This window comes from Ranitomeya imitator, chromosome 5 (genome assembly GCF_032444005.1).
Source record: "Ranitomeya imitator isolate aRanImi1 chromosome 5, aRanImi1.pri, whole genome shotgun sequence".
In the NCBI taxonomy this organism is placed as follows: Eukaryota; Metazoa; Chordata; class Amphibia; order Anura; family Dendrobatidae; genus Ranitomeya; species Ranitomeya imitator.
In genome coordinates, this window is record NC_091286.1 from 162,484,698 (window position 1) to 162,503,499 (window position 18,802).

Below are 18,802 nucleotides of genomic sequence, written 5' to 3' on the forward strand. Positions count from 1 at the left end.
AAACACTGCTCAAATGACACAGGAACATCATGGGGATCGCCCCTGGAAGTCTTTCTGTCTCCTAGATCACAGCTGTAAGCAATCTTGTCAGAGTTTTATCCCATTTTTATAGGTCCACCAAAAAACAAACAAAAACGAAACCAAAATGGATTTTGCTGGGGAATATGTTAAGTAACTTTGCCATGGTGTTTGGGTTGTCTCCTAGACAAATTAGCTTCAGCAAAACCTGTTTCCCCTTTGCTGAGGCAGTGCTGCATAGCTCCCAGCTTACATCTGATGTGGATGAATTGCTCTGAGATAGCACATCGGAGAAGGAGGATGAGGAGGATCAGGAGGTTATGCAGGAACTGATGTAGGAGGTGGGGGAACTCTAATACTGCTTCAGAAGTGGTGTACCGTGCCACCCTACAAAGTGGGACAGGATCCTATGTGTCACACCTGCCTTCCGTCCCTTAAAACACGCCTTACTGATTTTGTAATTGCTAGGTTTCTTGAAAGTTTATTTATATTAAAAGAAAAAAATTGGTCACTGGCAGCTATCAAAGAGGTTTTTGTGAGTTTACCGCACGGTAATGTAGCAGAAAAAAATGCAAAATTGTATGGACGACAATAAAATTCAATACAGAAAAATGTTTTAGAGACCACAAAAATGCTCACAGAACACATAATACTGTATATCTGACAAATGGAAGCATACAATTTTTTTAAAAGCTTCTGTTCACTTTTAGAGAGCATAAAAATGTTCACAGACCACGTATCACTATGTCTGAGAAATGGATGCCTACAAAATTTTTAAAAGCTTTTTAGCAGTTTCAGAGATCACATAAATGTTCACAGACCATGCAACACTGTATATCTGAGAAATGGAAGCTGTGGTAGATCGGCTCTCGGCTGCACATGGAGGTAATAAATGGAACAAGCATCTTTAAGGGTGCACTTTGTTTATTTAGTACAGAATAAACTAAGGTTTTAGGCACAAAAAAACCCACAGCCTTCTGGGCAAAACAAACAAAATGGTAGCACTTCGTGCAGTCCTTGATCTAGTGGGGAGGTCAGCCCACTCATACATAGTTTAATCTTTTCTGTGACATTCGGATGCAATTCTTGGACAATAAAGAAACAAGACAGAAGAAAAATCAATGCCTTCAAAATGTGGTACTGGAGAAGGATGTTATCAAGGCCATGGATAGCAAGAAGAGCAAATTTGGAACAAATCAAGCCAGACATGTCACTCGAAACAAGATTCACAAAGCTACGACTTGCCTACTTTAGACCTATCATATGAAGAGAGCAATCAGTGGAGAAAGACATAATGGTCCGAAGAATAGAAGGAAGAAGATGAAGAGGAAGACCAGCAATTAAATAGCTTGATACAATCAAAATAATGGCAGAGAAAGATCTATCTAGACTTGTATGAGATCGATCTTCCTGCAGATCTTTCGTCCTTCAAATCGTCATTGCTCAAGACCGAGCCAAAGGCCTTAGAGAAAAAAAAGTGCACTTCTGTATTTAGTGTTGCAGTGTGGATGATTTCTTATTCAGGAATCAAATGTATGTATATATCGGATCTTTTTTTATTTTTAGGGGCACATTGATGAGTGATCATTGCGGCTAAGTATGCAGGCTGCAGCGAGAGAGTTGTGGAGTTAGGACATTGACATGAAGGGCTGACAAGGTGAAGAAGAAAACAACATTAATCAGATAAGATGTGGGCAGTAAGATACTGAATGTAAATATTTATTTTACATCTACAGTGCCTACAAGTAGTATTCAACCCCCTGCAGATTTAGCAGGTTTAATAAGATGCAAATAAGTTAGAGCCTTCAAACTTCAAACAAGAGCAGGATTTATTAACAGATGCATAAATCTTACAAACCAAAAAGTTTTGTTGCTCAGTTAAATTTTTATAAATTTTAAACATAAAAGTGTGGGTCAATTATTATTCAACCCCTAGGTTTAATATTTTGTGGAATAACCTTTGTTTGCAATTACAGCTAATAATCGTCTTTTATAAGACCTGATCAGGCCGGCACAGGTCTCTGGAGTTATCTTGGCCCACTCCTCCATGCAGATCTTCTCCAATTTATCTAGGTTCTTTGGGTGTCTCATGTGGACTTTAATCTTGAGCTCCTTCCACAAGTTTTCAATTGGGTTAAGGTCAGGAGACTGACTAGGCCACTGCAACACCTTGATTTTTTGCCTCTTGAACCAGGCCTTGGTTATCTTGGCTGTGTGCTTTGGGTCGTTGTCTTGTTGGAAGATGAAATGACGACCCATCTTAAGATCCTTGATAGAGGAGCGGAGGTTCTTGGCCAAAATCTCCAGGTAGGCTGTGCTATCCATCTTCCCATGGATGCGGACCAGATTGCCAGGCCCCTTGGCTGAGAAACAGCCCCACAGCATGATGCTGCCACCACCATGCTTAACTGTAGGGATGGTATTCTTGGGGTCGTATGCAGTGCCATCCAGTCTCCAAACGTCACGTGTGTGGTTGGCACCAAAGATCTCGATCTTGGTCTCATCAGACCAGAGAACCTTGAACCAGTCAGTCTCAGAGTCCTCCAATTGATCATGAGCAAACTGTAGACGAGCCTTGACATGACGCTTTGAAAGTAAAGGTACCTTATGGGCTCGTCTGGAACGGAGACCATTGCGGTGGAGTACGTTACTTATGGTATTGACTGAAACCAATGTCCCCACTGCCATGAGATCTTCCCGGAGCTCCTTCCTTGTTGTCCTTGGGTTAGCCTTGACTCTTCGGACAAGCCTGGCCTCGGCACGGGAGGAAACTTTCAAAGGCTGTCCAGGCCGTGGAAGGCTAACAGTAGTTCCATAAGCCTTCCACTTCCGGATGATGCTCCCAACAGTGGAGACAGGTAGGCCCAACTCCTTGGAAAGGGTTTTGTACCCCTTGCCAGCCTTGTGACCCTCCACGATCTTGTCTCTGATGGCCTTGGAATGCTCCTTTGTCTTTCCCATGTTGACCATGTATGAGTGCTGTTCACAAGTTTGGGGAGGGTCTTAAATAGTCAGAAAAGGCTGGAAAAAGAGATAATTAATCTAAACATGTGAAGCTCATTGTTCTTTGTGCCTGAACTACTTCTTAATACTTTAGGGGAACCAAACAGCTGCCAGTGAGTGAAACAGGTGACACGATGAAATAACTCTCCGCGTGCACTGAGGAGTGTCAGTGCATCGGAGACAGGAGCAGAGCACCTGAGGAATGGGAGCCAGGTGAGTATGTGGTGCTCTTTATTTTCATGTGTATGGGATAGTTGGCTAGATATGGGGAGGTTATGCATGTCTCCTGCTGGACAAGAGGAGGCAAAAAACAAGCCCTCACATCACAGTCAGCAGAAATATAGAAAAAAATATAGCTCTCAAAATATGACAATGCCACATCTTGTTTTTGTTAAAAAAGCATCTTTTAGTGTGTGACAGCAGCCAAACATAAAAAAGATATAAATTTGATATCGCTGTTATCGCAACAACCCGAAGAATAAAGTCATCCAATCCCTTAAAACACACAATGAATGGTATAAAAAAAATAAAACCAATTCATGGCCTTCTATGACTTGTTCATTCTGCCTCCCAAAGATCGCGGTTAGGCTTGGCTGACATTTATCCTGCTCTCTGCACTGAGCGCTTACACCGGGGTTTCCATGTAAATGGTGTCACTTTGGACTCTTTCTGACCTACAGCAGTGTCCACCATTTAACAGACTTTTTAGGCATGCATGATAAAACATTAGATAGCACTCGGCTATGTTATACGGTCATGTGAGCAAGTCCTAATAGAAAGGTCTACATTCTGCACCTTTGAAGCTGGGCAAACTGAAAAGAGAAAACTCAAACTTAAGGTCTAAAAGAAAGGTACAGGGACTGATAGTTGTTTTAATAAAATTACCTTTATAGAACAGAAGTGGTAAACGGTAGCACTATGGCAAAAAATGTGCCCGTGCTTGGAATATAAAATCAATAAAAAAAAATAAAAACATGCAATGACGGAAAAAATAGTGGGCAAAAAAGGGAGATTAATGATGTTAAATATATAATGGTTACATAAGTAGAGCCTCAAATGGTACAAAAAGAACAACAATGTTAGATAATATTGTAGAAAACAACCATAAAAGGAATATACATAAGAAATATATACATGTATCAAAGGTTTTATTGAAAAGATATTTAGTGTAAAAAAATACTAATATATGTGTTTCTGATATATATATTTAATATTTACCCAGAATAGGGGCTCATACCCATTTAAAATTTACAAGAAAAAAAACTGTCTGATATCCGGACTGAAAAAACAGACGAGTGCTTAGCGAGTCTCATGCGAGTGTCATGCGAGTGTAATGCGAATGTCATAATCCGTATGACAAGTGTATGCAATTCGTATGCAATGCGATTTTACCATGAGGTCAGCTGGCATTTTCCCATGCTCAAGAAGCTCCTCTCTCAGCATTTAATTCATTCCTTAGTAGTTTACAACCGCGATGGTCGCATTAGCACCTCTCCCAGTTCTAAACTTTATATACCCCAAATATGCATTGCGGCGTGGGACTGAATGTACGCCGGACAGGTATGGGTATATTGTTAGTTTTTTATTTTATAATTTATTACAGGAGATAGAGGGCTTCATTTGGAATGGCAGACGAATAAAGATGACAAAACTGTGTGGTCTTTCACTTCATTAAAATACTTTATTCTGCATGTGTGTTTATCTAACCCTTTACAAACCTTAGGATTAGTAATGGATAGGTGTCTTATTGACATCTCTCCATTACTATTGGGCTTAATGTCACCTTACAATACAAAGATGACATTAACCCCTTATTACCCCATATGCCACCACTACAGGGCAGTGGGAAGAGAGAGGATAAGTGCAAGAATTGGTTCATCTTACAGATGCGCCTTTCCTGGGGTGGCTGGTGGCCGATGTTTTTAGCCAGGGGGGCCAATAACCATGGTCCCTCTCTAGGCTATTAATATCTGTCCTCAGTCGCTGGGTTTCCCTCTCTGGTGCAGAAAATTGCACGGGAGCCAACGCCAGTTTTTTCCGTAAATACATTATTTTATTAAATACATACAGGTCCCAAATTTTACACACAAATACTACGAACAGTATTAGTCACTGACATCTATAAATCTAACTGTTATGCTATGGTTTACCGTATGTAAACCATGTCTCCTATCCTGTCTGCTTCTGCAATGATTTTGCAGAAGCCGACTAATGAATTATAGGTTATTCTGCTATCTCTCTATGAAATGTAAAGATATATATATATATATATATATATATATATATATATATATATACATATATATGTCACTGATATATATATATATATAATTATTTATTATTATAGCGCCATTTATTCCATAGCTCTTTACATGTGAGAAGGGATATACATGATAAAAAACAAGTACAATAATCTTAACCAATATAAGTCCTGACTGGTACATGAGGAGAAAGGATCCTTTAGCGAGGGCTCACAATCTACAAGGGATGGGTGAGAATACAGTAGGCGAGGGTAGAGCTGGTTGTGCAGCGGTTTGGTCTATAGGTAATTACTGCAGGTTGTAGGCTTGTCGGTAGAGGTAGGTCTTCAGGTTCTTTTTGAAGGTTTCCACAGTAGGCGAGATTCTATGTTGGGGTAGAGAGTTCCAGAGTATGGGGGATGCACGGGAGAAATCTTGTATGTGATTGTGGGAAGAGGAGATAAGAGGGGAATATAGAAGAAGATCTTGTATCGGAGGTGCGTGCAGGTAAGTACCAGGACACGACTTCACAGATATATGGAGGAGACAGGTTGTGGATGGCTTTGTATGCCATGGTTAGGGTTTTGAACTGGAGTCTTTGGGCAATGGGGAGTCAGTGCAGGGATTTATAGTGGGGAAAGGCATGGGAATTAGGGGGGACAGGTGAATTAGTCAGGCAGCAGAGTTTAGAATAGATTGGAGGGGTACGAGAGAGTTAGAGGGGAGGCCACAGAGCAGGAGGTTGCAGTAGTCAAGGCGGGAGATGATGAGGGCATGGACTAGGGTTTTTGCAGATTCTTGGTGGAGGAATGTACGGATTCGGGAAATATTTTTGAGTTGAAGTCGGCAGGAAATGGAAAGGGCTTAGATATGTAGTTTGAAGGAGAGATCAGTGTCCAAGATTACACTGAGGCAGCGAGCTTGTGGGACATGGGAGAGTGGGCAGCCATTTACTTTAATGGATAGGTCTGTTGGGGGAGTCAAGTGAGATGGGGGAAAGATGATGAATTCTGTTTTGTCCATGTTAAGTTTTAGAAATCTAGAGGAGAAGAAGGATGAAATAGCAGACAGACATTGTGGGATTCTGGTTAGCAGGGTGGTGATATCTGGTCCAGAGATGTAGATCTTTGTGTCTTCGGCATAGAGACGATAGTGAAAGCCGTGAGATTCTATGAGCTAACCCAGGCCGAAGGTGTAAATGGAGAAGAGCAGGGACCCTAGGACTGAACCTTGCAGGACTCCGACAGATAGGGGACAAAGTGAGGAGGTGGTGTGTGAGTGGGAGATGTTGAGTATCCGGTCTGTTAGGTATGACAAGATCCAGGATAAGTCTGTGATGCCAAGGGATGAGAGGGCCTGTAATAATAGGGAATGGTCCACTGTGTCAAAGGCAGAGGACAGGTCCAGGAGGAGAAGGACAGAGTAGTGTCGCTTGGCCTTGGCAGTTAATAGGTCATTCGTGACCTTAATTAGGGCATTTTCAGTGGAGTGGTGTGACCGGAAGCCAGATTGTAAGCAGTCGAAGAAGGAGCAAGAAGAGAGGTGGGAGGACAGTTCAAAATGGACATGTTGTTCCAGTAGTTTTGAGGCATAGGGGAGAAGTGATATAGGGCGATAGCTAGATACAGAGGATGGGTCAAAAGAGGGTTTTTTGAGGAAAGGTGTGATTAAGGCATGCTTAAAGCTTGAGGGGAAGACACCAATTGTTAGTGATAGGTTGAAGAGATTGGTTAGGGTTGGGATGAAGACTGTGGTGAGGTTTGGGATGAAGTGGGATGGAATTGGGTCAAGTGCATAGGTGGTGAGATGCAATATTGAGAGTAGAGTGGAGAGTCGATCTTCTGTAGTGGTGGAGAAGTTGGTTTTGGAGGAGGAGGGCTAGGCATTTAGGAGAAAGGGCTCTGGGGGTTGTTGACCAAAACTGTCTCTGATGTTATCAATCTTCTGCTTGAAAAATAAGGCAAAGTCTTCAGCTGAGATGAGTGGAGAGGTGCTGGGGGACGGAGGGGAGAATTGAAACTGGTGAATAACTGTTTAGGGTTGTGAGACAGGGAGCATATGAGAGATGAGAAGTAGGTTCATTTCGCTGCAGCAAGTGAGGCCTTTAAAGTAGTGAGGGACTGTTTGAATGTGATGAAGTGTTCATTGGAGTGGGATCTTTTCCATCTCTGCTCAGCAGCCCTGGAAGCTCGCCTCAGTTCTTTGGTCAGGCTGGTGTGCCAGGGCTCTTTGTTGATTATGCACGCTACGGTATATGTGAGAGGGCCAATCAATTCCAGAGCTACAGCTGTTGTGGTGTTATACACAGCGGCAGCGGCATTCGCATAGTGTAGTGAACTTATGCCTGTAAGAAGCAGAAGGGATTCAGACAGTGAGTGTAGATTGAAGTGTTTAAGATTTCTGCGAGGGTGAGCAAGTTTGTGTGGTGGGGATTGTGGACAAGGAGTGGAAAGGGAAGAGAATGTGAGTAGGTTGTGATCCGAAAGAGTGTGAGGCAAGTTAGAGAGGTCAGATAGGGAGCAGAGGGGGGTGAAGATGAGGTCCAATGTGTGGCCATCTTTGCGAGTTGCTGCAGAAGACCATTGAGCGAGGCCGAAGGAGGAAGTGAGAGATAGAAGCTTAGTGGGAGCTGAGAGGGAAGTGTCATGTGGAATGTTGAAGTAGCCCATGATGATAGTGGGGATGTCCGCGGAAAGGAAATGAGGTAGCGATCTGGTAAAGTGGTCAAAGAAGGTGGTTGCTGGCCCTGGGGTGCAGTAAATGACAGCCAGTTGGAGGTTGGAGGGGGAATTGATGCCCACAGAGTGCATCTCAAAGGAAGGGAGGGTAATAGAAGGTGACAGTGGGATTGGGGTGAAGGAGCAGTTATCTGACAGGAGAAAACCAACTCTTCCACCATGCTTGCTGCTGGGGTGGGGTGTGTGGGAAAGGTGGCATCCACCATACGAGAGTGCAGCAGGAGATTCTGTGTCAGAAAGGGTGAGCCAGGTTTCGGTGATGGCGAGGAAGGAAAGTTTGTGAGTAATGAAAAGATCATGGATGTAGGAAAGTTTGTTGCAGACAGAGCGAGCGTTCCATAGTGCTCCTGTTAGTGGGACTGGGGAAGTGGGGGCTGGGAGAAAGGGTATAAGGTTAGGAAAGTTGTGATAGAGCATGGATGGGAGGTAGAAATGACTGTGGGAATGTGGTGAGGAGGACCAGGATTTGGAGCAATATCACCAGCAGTGAGGAGGAGCAGGGAAAGTATTAGCAGGTGGGACCAGGAGAGAGCATGAGGGGACTGTCTGTGTTTGGAGACAGAGGATTGTATGTTGAGGAACAGTTCAGAGGAGGAGGTGAGATGGATGGGGAGGATTGAAGAAGAGATGACCAGTTCCTTACTAGGTGTAGAGATTAAAGGGGTTAGTAGAAAGTGAAGGATTATAGGAGTGAGAGTGAAAACAAACAGAAACATTGTTTACAGTGACTATCCAGTTACCTTCAGTACCCTTCTAGTTCAATTCTGGAATTACTTGGAATTGATTCTGAGCATTAAACTTCTATGATACACTTATGTGATACACTGGGCAGACTGACGTCTTGGCAGACTTACGCTATACAATATACCTGCAACAAAGTGCATTCAGGTGTGAAGCAGAGGGGAGTGGTCTGTGCTCCTCTTGGTCACACAATTAAGAGAGCCAGATGTATATGTTCAAAGCAGAGTAAACAAGGTCATAAATAACATTGGGGATTTTGCAGGGTTCAGTTGAAAAGCATACCAAGTTTTGTTACAGACTGAGATATACAGTATATTTATATATCTAATCTATTCTTAACCTGTCAGTGTGATTTGACTGTACGCCGGACATGAATTACCGGCTTTTCAAAGGACACCGGTGTGCAAAAATCGGACAGCACTCGCATGGTGCGAGTGCTGTGCGATTTTTTTCTCACTTGTATTGGCAAGTCTTGTCTGAGATACGCAGCAAATCACAGCATGCTGCAATTTTTTTCTCAGTCCGATTTCAGCTAAGAAAAAAATTGCAAATGAGATGTCACCCATTGAATAACATTGGTCCGAGTGCAATCCGATTTTTTATGAGTTTTTAGTGAGTATGAGCCCTAAGATGTATACTCAGAATATAACTTTTAAGCTGGATCCACTCCTGATATTGGTATGCATATTTTGGGGCAAAATGCTAACGTCTGAAAATAGCCTAAATGTTTTACAATTTTAAGGGAAGTTATGCACCTACTGTTTCTTATAGCATACGAGGAAGGAATTGGCTAAATGTCAGAAAACAAAGAGTCACAATGAATGGTACATTCTCTAGATGGGATATATAAAGCAGTGGGTCACCACAGACATGTATGATAGGACCGATTCTTTTTAATCTTTTTATTAATGACCTAGTGGATGGGATTGAGAGTATTGTGTCAGTCTTTGCTAACGACACAAAACTATGTAGGGTATTAAAATCTGACCTTGACAATATTGCAAAACGATCTGGCTTAAACGACTGAATGGGCAAACACTTGGCAAATGAGGTTTAACCTAGATAAATTTCGAGTAATGCACCTGGGATGGAGTAATCCTATTGCTGCATTTACATTAAATGGGAGTGTACTCAGAACTACAGAACAGGAGAAGGACTTGGGTATTCTGGTTACAAGTAAGCTGAGCAGCAGTACTCAATGTCAAGTAGCAGCTACAAAAGCAAACAAGATTTTAGGGTGTATAAAAAGAGAAATAAAATCCCCTTATAAATCACTTAGAGGAGATCTCATTTACATGTATAAATATGTGTGTGGTCAGTAAAAAAAAACTGGCACATGACTTAATCCTTCAAAAGACTATACTAAAGATCGGGGGGCACTCATTACGGGTAGAAGAAAGGTGATTCCGGCAGCTAAATAGGAAAGGGTGCTTTACTGTTAGAGCAGTCAGAATGTGTAATGCCCTACCACAAGAGGTAGTAGTAAGATTTCCTCGATGCACATAACATTGTGGGTTATAGCTAAATTAGTGACAAAATGTACAACTGTTGGAGTAAGGTGGAACTTGATTGATTTAGGTCTTTTTTCAACCTATGGACTGTAACTATGCAGCTATGTTAGCATTTACATGAGCAGAACAGCTTATATTAAGAGTTGTTGTATTTGGCTACTCACATGGTGGAGACTTGTGTCAGATGAGCACAGATGGTGTTCCTCTTTCAGCTTCATCTTTGATTCATAGGGCATCTTTAGCCTAGACCACACATACTGTAGCATGCTCTCACCATACCAGGAAGGTTCAAGATGCTCTTGTAACTTACACATTGCGTGTAGTTAATAGTGACATCTGTATTTTCCAAATCAATATACTTCTTTACATTAAGTGCTCTTCTTATGCCCAGCATTAACACATTTTCTATTGTTTACAAGAGTACTATACATAGAGGTCAATCCAAAACACTACTATGCTTCGACATGTACTTGAAAGAAAAAAACAATAACAAATAAGTAAGATATATATTTAATTTTCTGAAAAAAAAAATATAAATAAAATACATAAACAAGCATACAAAAGATGAATTAACTTATTACTGGGTTCAGTGGCAATTTAATCCAAAGGTAAGCTTCATTCAAATGTCAGATTTTTTTTAACTATAAAATTATTTTGATCAGTAATTTTAATCTAAATTATTTTAAATTAATCTTAATTAATTAAATTAATTTAAGTCTCCAGAGTTGTGTCCCAGTGATCACATTAGAGAGGTTATTGGTCGGCAATTATATAGATAGCTCCAGTAGTGAATCTTAATTGCATGCCCAAGTGTATTCAACAGGAAGAACATTTCTTCGACTGCTACTAATAATCTCATTGATAACATGAAAAGGTATGTGAGAACATAGATTTCTGCACAAGACTCTCATATTTGGTTACTTGATACTTAATAAATTAAGATATTTTGATAATTCTGCTTCCACTGCTTGATCGTTTTCATGTCATTTCATTAAAATGACAATCAATTCAGTAACTTTTGTATATATATATATATATATATATATATATATATATATATATATATATATATACACAGTGGGTACAGAAAGTATTCAGACCCTCTTAAATTTTCCACTGTCTGTTTCATTGCAGCCATTTGGTAAATTCAAAAAAGTTCATTATTTTTCACATTAATGTACACTCAACAGTTACATTTTTACCGATTGCTATCATTCATTATCCTTTTTCTTTTTTATTTGGCCTAGACCGCCATGACCTCTTCTTCCATCCATAATTCATTCATACAACATGTAACACAACCCCCTCCTCACATCCCCCCACCTCTACACAAGCCAGTGCCCTAGACAGTAATAATTCCCCTTTGTGCAATGTACAGTAATATTACTCTCCTTGTGTGATTCACACAATAAAAGTGCCCCTTCTGTGTCCCTATACAGAAATAATAATCCCTCTGAAATTCCTCATAGTAACAGTGCCCCTCCTTACAGTTATACAGCACCCTATAGTAATAATGTTACTGTGTGCCTCCTTATAATAATTGTCCTTGACCCCTTATAGTACAAACACCTCGGTGCATTGTTATAATAATTATAATATTACCAACTGTGCTCTCCCTATAATGATATTGATTCCCCAGTGTGCCTCCCTAAAATATTGCCCCTGAGCAGGGGCGCACATAGAAATCACAGGAACCCTTTGCAAAAGTCCTATCACGGAACATAGGCTCAGTCACAAAAGGGCAGACTTTCCAACTTTAGGAGAAACAAATATATTGCAGACCTTACTCAGTTATTTTGCCCCCTACTGAATCCCCTTAGTGTTCTTGCCCACTGTGTATAGTGTTCCCACATTCCTCCACATATACCACACAATAAGATGGTCACCCCTGCCCCCTACATAATATGAGAGTTACCCCAGCCCCCCAACACAGTATGATGGTCCCTACGCAGCATGATGGTCTCCACAGCCCCCAACACAGTATGATGGTTCCCCACACATTATAACAGTTATCCCACAGCCCCTACCCCACACACAGTTTAATGGTCACTATATATGGTAATGGTCACCACACACATTATGGTGGTCCCCTCCACAGCCTTCCATTTATTATGATGATCGCCCACACAGTAAAATGGTCCCAGCACAGTTCTTCACATAGTACGAGGGTTCTTCAAAGCCCAATACAGTATGATGGTTCCCCAATACCTCTGTAAAGTATATTTGTCCCCCTACACCACTATAAAATATGAAGATCTCTCAAAAGGCCCCTATATAGTGTATGATTGTCTGCCCACAAGCCCAGTATAGTATGATCATCTGCCCGCAACCCCAGCATAGTATGATCGTCTGCCCACAACACCAATACAGTGTGATGAAATCCCCATACAGTATTATGTGTCCCCACAGCCTCAATACAGAATGATGGTCCCCCCCACATCCTACCATATAGTATATTGGTCCCCACAGCCCCAATACAGTTTGATGGTCTCCGCATATCCTTCCACATAGTATATTCATCCTCCACAGCTCAAATCCAGTATGATAGTCCCCCCATAGCCTTCCATATGGTATGATGGTCACTCCATAGTGTCCCCCAGATTGTATGATGGTCCCCCATACAAAATGATGGTGCCCCATATCCGCGAAACAATGATAATCACCACAGCCCCCTATATATTATTATAATCCCCCCTCAGGACTCTATATAGTATGATGGTCCCTCACAGCCACAATACTGTCATGATCCGGGTCGGAGTTTTCCATGTTTCTCTTGCTCCGGCCTGGTCATGGTGGGGTTAACTATTCCTGCCTCTCTTTGAATTGGGAGTGGTTATTTCTTGGTTCTCTTGCAGCTTGTGTCAGTGATAGTTTTGGGCTTACTGAGACTGCTACCTGTGAAACCTCTGTGTTCCTTTGCCTCTGACCTCCCTTACCTGTACCTGACCTGTCTCCTGTACCCGACCTAGTTTGACTCTGGTGTGTATCCCTTCTGTTTGTGACCCGGGTAAGACTCTGACTTTGTCTCCTGCTTCCCGTTTTTGTTACCACGGGTCTGTCTGGCTTTTTGACCTTTTGGCTTACTCTGACTCTGATCTCTGTCTCACGTCTCTGGTACCTTTGCTGCTGGCTGGTTTGGACCCTCGGCTTGTATATTGATCATGAGTTCTGTTTTTCCCCCTTTAAACTATACGCTTACCGACTGTTAAGGACTTGGCTTGTTTTGACCACTCTCTGTCGCCACCTGGTGGCGCAGTGCAGCTTGCACTGGGCTGCGGTGTGGCGAGTGTGACCTCTTTTCCTGTCACCCACTCTCCTTCAGGGAGTCTGCACATACCTGCATTGCTGCACCAAGACAAATACAGTATGAAGGTCCCCCATAGAAACCCATATAGTATGATGCCCCCCACAGGTCCCTATATAGTAAGATGGTTCCCCACAGCTTTCTCATATCTTCCCTGTCTCACAACCCTAAACAGCTTTGCATCACTTTCTCTACTCCGTCCCCCTGCACCCCCTCCCTCCCCTCTCATTTCTGCTGAAGACTTTGCCTCTATCTTTAAACAGAAGATCGATATGATCAGAGAAAGATTTGGCCCACAGCTCCCACTGCCCCTCTTAGCTGCTCACCCCTGCTCCTCCAAAACCAGCTTCTCCACCATGACAGAAGATCAGCTCTCCACCCTCCTGTCAATATCACACCTCACCACCTGCACGCTCGACCCGCTCCTGTCCCACCTCATCCCTAACCTTTCCACGGTCTTCATCCCAACCCTATTGCACCTCTTCAACCTCTCACTCACAACAGGTGTCTTCCCCTCAAGCATGCCAAGATCACACCCATCCTCAAAAGCCCTCCGTCGACCCATCCTCTGTGTCTAGCTATCGCCTGATATCTCTTCTCCCTTATGCCTCCAAATTGCTGGAGCATCACGTCCACCTTGAACTGTCCTACCACATCTCCTCCTGCTCCCTCTTTGATCGGTTACAATCTTGCTTCCGTCCCCATCACTCAACTGAAACTGCCCTAACCAAAGTCACCAATAATCTACTAACTGCCAGGAGCAAGCGACACTACTCTGTCCTCCTTCTCCAGGACCTGTCTTCTGCCTTCCACACTGTGGACCACTCCCTTCTGCTACAAATCCTCTCATCTCTTGGCATCACAAACTTGGCCCTTTCCTGGATCTCATCATATCTGACAGACCGAACATTCAGTGTCTCCCTCCCCCACACCACCTTCTCACTTCGCCCCTTGTCGGTGTTCCTCAAGGCTCTGTTCTAGGACCCCTACTCTTCTCCATCTACACTTTCGGCCTGGGACAGCTCATAGAATCCCACGGTATGCAGTACCATCTCTACGCCGATGACACGCAGATCTACCTATCTGGACCTGACCTCACCTCCTTACTTACCAAAATCACGCACTGTCTGTCTGCTATTTCAGCCTTCTTTTCTGCTCGCTTTCTACAACTGAACATGGACAAAGCAGAATTCATCATCTTTCCCCCATCTCACTCCATCCCTCCACCAGACCTAGCCATCAATGTCAATGCCTGCTCACTTTCCCCAGTCCCACACGCCCAGAGCCTTGGGTGATCTGTTATGACCTGGTGGTCAGGACAATAATGGACCTGGAGGTTAAGAGCACACGGAATAACCTGATAGTTAGTGATAATATAGGACAAGCTCTGGGACGTGGGAACTCTGCTGACCGCAATCCCTAATCCTATCAACCACACTAGAAATAGCCGTGGATTGCTCCTAACGCTCCCTATGCAACTCGGCACAGCCTAAGGAAGTAGCTATCCCTAAAGATAGAAAAATAAAGCCTACCTTGCCTCAGAGAAATTCCCCAAAGGAAAAGGCAGCCCCCCACATATAATGACTGTGAGTAAAGATGAAAATTCAAACACAGAGATGAAATAGATTTAGCAAAGTGAGGCCCGACTTACTGAACAGACTGAGGATAGGAAAGGTAGCTTTGCGGTCAGCACAAAAACCTACAAAAAGACCACGCAGAGTGCGCAAAAAGACCCTCCACACCGACTCACGGTGCGGAGGCGCTTCCTCTGCGTCCCAGAGCTTCCAGCAAGCAAGAAAAATCCAAATAGCAAGCTGGACAGAAAAATAGCAGACCAGAGAAAAACAAGCAGTCACTTAGCTTCTGCTGGGAAGACAGGTAACAAGAACGATCCAGGAGTGAACTAGACCAATACTGGAACATTAACAGGTGGCCTGGAGCAAAGATCTAAGTGGAGTTAAATAGAGGAGCAAGCTAACGAATTAACCTTGTCACCTGTGAAAGGAAACTCAGAAACACCCACAGCCACCAGAGAAAGTCCATGGACAGAACCAGCCGAAGTACCATTCATGACCACAGGAGGGAGCCCGACAACAGAATTCACAACAGTACCCCCCCTTGAGGAGGGGTCACCGAACCCTCACCAGAGCCCCCAGGCCGACCACGACGAGCCAAATGAAAGGCACGAACCAGATCGGCAGCATAAACATCAGAGGCAAAAACCCAGGAATTATCTTCCTGACTATAACCCTTCCACTTGACCAGGTACTGGAGTTTCCGTCTCGAAATACGAGAATACAAAATCTTCTCCACCACATACTCCAACTCCCCCCAACCAACACCGGGGCAGGAGGATCAACGGATGGAACCACAGGCGCCACGTATCTCCGCAACAACGACCTATGGAACACATTATGGATGGCAAAAGAAGCAGGAAGGGCCAAACAAAATGACACAGGATTGATAACCTCAGAAATCTTATACGGACCAATGAAACGAGGCTTAAACTTAGGAGAGGAAACCTTCATAGGAACATAACGAGATGACAACCAAACCAAATCCCCAACTCGAAGTCGGGGACCCACACAACGCCGGCGGTTAGCGAAACATTGAGCCTTCTCCTGGGACAATGTCAAATTGTCCACCACATGAGCTGGCCCGATTATTAAGGGCGAACTCAGCCAACGGCAAAAAGGACACCCAATCATCCTGATCAGCAGAAACAAAGCATCTCAGATATGTTTCCAAAGTCTGATTAGTTCGTTCGGTTTGGCCATTTGTCTGAGGATGGAAAGCCGAGGAAAAAGACAAATCAATGCCCATCCTGTTGTGAATTCTGTGGCAGAGCTCCCTCCTGTGGTCACAAGTGGTACTTCGGCTGATTCTCTCTGGGAGCTTCCATTTGTGGAGGAAACTGGTACTGCTGCTTCTGAGTTTCCTTCCTCAGGTGATCTGGTGAGGTCGTTAGGTGCTTCTCTACTTAACCCCACCTAATGCTTTGATTCATGCTTCCTGTCAATGTTCCAGTGTTGGACTTGTGTTTCTCTGGATCATTCCTGTGGCCTGCTGCTCTGCATAGCTAAGTGCTTCTTTGCTATTTGTTGCTATTTTTTCTGTCCAGCTTGTCTATTTGTTTTGCTGGAAGCTCTGGGACGCAAAGGGTGTACCTCCGTGCCGTTAGTTCGGTACGGAGGGTCTTTTTGCCCCTTTGCGTGGTTTTCTTTAGGGTTTTGTGTAGACCACAAAGTTATCTTTCCTATCCTCGTTCTGTCTAGAATATCGGGCCTCACTTTGCTGAATCTATTTCATCCCTACGTTTGTCTTTTCATCTTACTCACAGTCATTATATGTGGGGGGCTGCCTTTTCCTTTGGGGTATTTCTCTGAGGCAAGGTAGGCTTATTTTTTCTATCTTCAGGCTAGTTAGTTTCTCAGGCTGTGCCGAGTTGCATAGGGAGCGTTAGGCGCAATCCACGGCTGCCTCTAGTTGTGTTTGGAGAGGATCAGGGATTGCGGTCTGCAGAGTTCCCACGTCTCAGAGCTCGTTCTATTATTTTGGGTTATTGTCAGATCACTGTATGTGCTCTGACCTCCATGTCCATTGTGATACTGAATTGCCTTTCATAACAGTACAGGAAGCCTAAAGTACTAATGATTCTCAATAGAGGGAAAAAAGAAGTTCTGAGACCATTTTTTTTTCTTGGCTTTGTGTTTTGTCTTTTTTTCCCCTAGACATTTGGGTGGTTCAGTACACAGGTGTAGCGATGGAAATTAGAAGTCTGTCTTCATTTGTCGATCAGCTCTCGGCAAGAGTACAAAAGATTCAAGACACTATTGATCAGAAATCTATGTTAGAACCAAGAATTCCTATTCCTGATTTGTTTTTTGGAGATAGAACTAAGTTTCTGAGTTTCAAAAATAATTGTAAGTTATTTCTGGCCTTGAAACCTCGTTCCTCTGGTGATCCAGTTCAACAGGTTTTGATTATTATTTCTTTTTTGCGCGGCGACCCTCAGGACTGGGCATTTTCTCTTGCGCCAGGAGATCCTGCATTAAGTAATATCAATGCGTTTTTCCTGGTGCTCGGATTGCTGTACGATGAGCCTAATTCAGTGGATCAGGCAGAAAAGAATTTGCTGGCTCTTTGTCAGGGTCAGGATGAGATAGAGGTATATTGCCAGAAATTTAGAAAATGATAGGACTTTGACCAGAGTTGAACGGCAAGAACACAGACGTCTGAATGGGCTGTGTTTCTACTGTGGTGATTCCACTCATGCTATCTCTGATTGTCCTAAGCGCACTAAGCGGTTCGCTAGGTCTGCCACCATTGGTACGGTACAGTCAAAATTTCTTCTGTCCGTTACCTTGATCTGCTCTTTGTCATCATATTCTGTCATGGCGTTTGTGGATTCAGGCGCTGCTCTGAATTTGATGGACTTGGAATATGCTAAGCGTTGTGGGTTTTTCTTGGAGCCCTTGCAGTGTCCTATACCATTGAGAGGTATTGATGCTACGCCTTTGGCCAAGAATAAGCCTCAATACTGGACCCAGCTGACCATGTGCATGGCTCCTGCACATCAGGAGGATATTCGCTTTCTGGTGTTGGATAATCTGCATGATGTGGTCGTGTTGGGGTTGCCATGGCTACAAGCCCATAATCCAGTATTGGATTGGAAATCCATGTCGGTGTCCAGCTGGGGTTGTCAGGGGGTACATGGTGATGTTCCATTTTTGTCAATTTCGTCATCCACCCCTTCTGAGGTTCCAGAGTTCTTGTCTGATTACCGGGATGTATTTGATGAGCCCAAGTCCGATGCCCTACCTCCGCATAGGGATTGTGATTGTGCTATCAATTTGATTCCTGGTGGTAAATTCCCAAAAGGTCGACTGTTTAATTTATCCGTGCCTGAGCACACCGCTATGCGCAGTTATGTGAAGGAATCCCTGGAGAAGGGGCATATTCGCCCGTCATCGTCGCCATTAGGAGCAGGGTTCTTTTTTGTAGCCAAAAAGGATGGTTCGCTGAGACCTTGTATAGATTATCGCCTTCTTAATAAGATCACTGTTAAATTTCAGTACCCCTTGCCTTTGTTATCTGATTTGTTTGCTCGGATTAAGGGGGCTAGTTGGTTCACCAAGATTGATCTTCGTGGTGCGTATAATCTGGTGCGAATCTGGTGCGAGGCGATGAATGGAAAACTGCATTTAATACGCCCGAGGGTCATTTTGAGTATCTAGTGATGCCATT